We start from the raw sequence: 3,355 nt of genomic DNA on the forward strand, positions 1-3,355 counted from the left end.
TCATAATCTATGCTAGATCCCTAGTGAAAATTAGGAAGCCCTATGTTACCCTTCTTCAAACCTTAGGCAAACCCTTTTTGGATTATGGAATTACCTACATCTCTAATGCATACTCGTATTGTTGTTCTTAATCTCAAAAACTTAGGAATGTGCCAATATAATGCCAACTTCCGTTGTTAACTTGAAGGGAGAGAAGCTCTTATTCGTTGTACACTTTGAAAGCTTGTAAAGTTTAAACAGCATGTGGGTTTTTTAAGAACATACGGTATTGTTAGTGCGTTGTCGTGAAAATTGGTTTTCCGATCACACCGGCGGCCGGCCGCCCGGGCGTCTGATGCGCGAAGATAATGGGGAATCTTGGGAGACTTTTCCCGAGTAAACTCTTGCCTATAGGCGCCAAGAGCTGGTATACCACCTCGGCATAGTTTGTAACCAGTAACCACGAAGACAGTCCGAGTCTGTACAAAATATTCCATGGGCATAGTAACACAGTCCAAGTTGCCAACGACATATAAACACTAGGCTAAGCAAAGCAAAGAACGGAAGAAAAGCAGAATCCCCCTGTTAATTTGGAGTGAGAGAGAGAGAGCTAGAGCGAGAGAGAAAGAGGGGGAGATACTCTCTTGCGCTATATAATTAGAAGAACAGTCAGTGGCTGCCCATTCAGACGAAAGGGAAGTGAAATGGTGGAGGATGATCATGATCAAGGAGGAGCCGCAGGAGCAGGAGTATCAGGAGGAGGGGGCAGGAAGGAGGTTCGACTGGGGGTGGCGGCGGCCGGAGCAATACTATGGAGAAACAACAAGTATGTGCTGCTGCTGAGCTCGACGGCGGGGTTGGGAGGCCTGCTCTTCGGCTACGACACGGGGGTGATAGCGAGTGCCCTGCTCTTCATAAGGCGCGACATAGCGGCCGTGAGTGCGAGCACGCTGCTGCAGGAGACGGTGGTTAGCATGGCAGTGGCGGGGGCTGCCGTAGGCGCCGCCCTGGGCGGACCCCTCAACGACCGCCTGGGGCGCCGGCCGGCCATCCTGGTCGCCGACCTCCTTTTCATGGCGGGCGCGACCATGTCCAGCCTTGCACACGGGGCGGCCACGCTGGTCTCCGGCCGCGCCCTGGCCGGCCTGGGCTTCGGCCTGGCCTCCGTCACGGCCCCCATCTACATCGCGGAGACATCCCCGGCGGCGTACCGGGGGGCGCTAGTGACAACCAGCACGCTCTACATCACGGCCGGCCAGGTGCTCTCCTTCGCCGTCGGCCTGGGCTTCGCCCGCGTGCGGGGCACGTGGCGCTGGATGCTGGGCGTGGCGGGCCTCCCGGCCCTCCTGCAGCTCTCTCTCATGCTCTTCCTGCCTGAGTCCCCGCGCTGGCTCTTCCGGCACGGCAAAACGCATGAGGCTGTGGATGTCCTCGCCCGCATCTACCCAGGTCACGAGCAGAAGTTAGCCGCTGAGGTGGAGGAGCTCGGCCGCTCGGTACAAGTGGAGATGGAATTATTAACGTCTCCGTCCTCCCGCTACTCTCGATTTGCCACCCTGAACGTCCTCGCCTCCAAAGAGATACGGCTCGCTATGGCCGCCGGCGTCGGCCTTCAGGTCTTCCGGCAGCTCGCCGGCTTCAATACCGTCCTCTACTACATACCCACCATCGTCCAGATGGCCGGCTATGCGTCCAACACAACCGCCATCCTCCTCTCGCTCATGATCGCCGGCGTCAACACTCTCGGAACGATCGCCGGGATGTTCTACATCGAGCGCCTCGGAAGGCGGCCGCTGGCCATGAGGAGCCTCCTGGGGGTGATAGCCTCGCTGGCGTTGCTGGCCGCCGCCTTCCATGTCTCTCGCGGCTGGCTGGTGCTGGTCGGTCTGGTGCTGTACGTGGCAGCCTTCTCGCCCGGTTTGGGGCCGGTACCCTGGGCGGTGAACGCGGAGATCTACCCCATGCGCTACCGCGGCCTTTGCTCGGGCATCGCCACCTCCGCCAACTGGCTGGCCAACCTCCTCGTCTCGCAGAGCTTCCTGTCCCTCACCCACTCCCTCACCACCTCCTTCACCTTCCTCCTCTTCTGTGGCATGTCCGTGATCGCCCTCGTCTTCGTATACTTGTTCGTCCCCGAGACGAAGGGTCTCTCCTTCGAGCAGGTCCAGCAGATGTGGAAGCGAAGAGCTCGCGTAATCAACGTCAGTACTGCCGAAGCTGTACTTGAGGATGTCTCGCCGGCAGTGGACATCAATACGCCATCCCCATGACGAGCTTCATTCGTTTGTTAGCTCCAGATTCTTCCATCGAATAATCAGAACAGATGCTCAAGGTCCTATTTTAAGTGGACGCCCGTCGACCTTCGAAGACTTCCAGCAAACTTGTAATTAATTAATGTGAAGACCACACAAAATTCACATGAAATGGTAGTTTTCAACTACCAGTAAATAGAGGAGGAAGTTTATATGCTGGGAGCTTTAGAAATTAGGACATAGAAATGCAAAAGTGTCAACGCTCTCCCAACTCCAACACCACACATTTTGGCAAAGGATTAACTTTCGCACTCGATGTTTGATCTTATTGAGAAATTTGTCATTGTGAAGCTCTCATAAATTATCATTTTGTTTTAAAGACTGCCCTAGTCTAAGCTCTTAATGCAAGGAGGAATTTTATTCTAATATAGGAGCTTGAGGTAATCATTAAATGCAAACTATCTTCCACACTAATAGATGACCAACAACTTATCATGCTTCTCATGCTGAGCAATAAAAATCTCCTCTACATAACTACTTTGTCACCCCACCTAAAAGTAAGATAATTGTGAACACCTTGCTTTAAAATCTCAATAAATTTCAATTTCTAATGCTAAACAACCAAATTCTTGTCCTCTAGTCTTGGTTTCTTGATTCAAATCTAGTTTCCCACTTTTCGCTGTAATATTGACTAGCGAGGCTGCATCATACGAAGCTGCTATTGCAAAGCAACAAGTGAAGCATGACAACTTTGCTTGACAATCCATTTCTCCTATTTTTTTTCTCTATTTATTTTTTCTCTTTCTCCCTCCCTCCCTCCCTCTCTCTCTCTCTCTCTCTCTCTCTCTCTCCCTCTCTCTCTGAAAAAGGTAGGAAGAGAGAGAGAGAGAGAGAGAGAGAGAGAGAGAGAACAAGGAGGTGAAAGAGAAGTGAGAAGAAATGAAATAGAGAGAGGGAGGAATAAAGAAATTTTTCCTCCCCCTCTCTCTCCTCTTTTCCCCCTGTCTCATCTTTTTTATTTCTCTCTTCCCTCTTTTTTCTCTCCTCTTTTTAATTTTCTTCTTGTCCCCCTCTCTCTCATCCTGTTTCTCTCTCTTCTCTCTTTTTTCTCTCTCCTCTTTTTT

The 3,355-nt window shown here is 51.7% G+C and overlaps 1 pseudogene; it reads left to right on the forward strand.

Annotated features, from left to right (window-relative positions):
• Positions 1-561: 561 nt before the first annotated feature.
• Positions 562-2,543, forward strand: LOC148028717 (inositol transporter 1 pseudogene; annotated as a pseudogene).
• Positions 2,544-3,355: the final 812 nt, after the last annotated feature.

This window comes from Lygodium microphyllum, chromosome 11 (assembly GCF_053477565.2).
Source record: "Lygodium microphyllum isolate KBCC chromosome 11, Lygodium_microphyllum_v1.1.10, whole genome shotgun sequence".
NCBI classification, from domain to species: domain Eukaryota; kingdom Viridiplantae; phylum Streptophyta; class Polypodiopsida; order Schizaeales; family Lygodiaceae; genus Lygodium; species Lygodium microphyllum.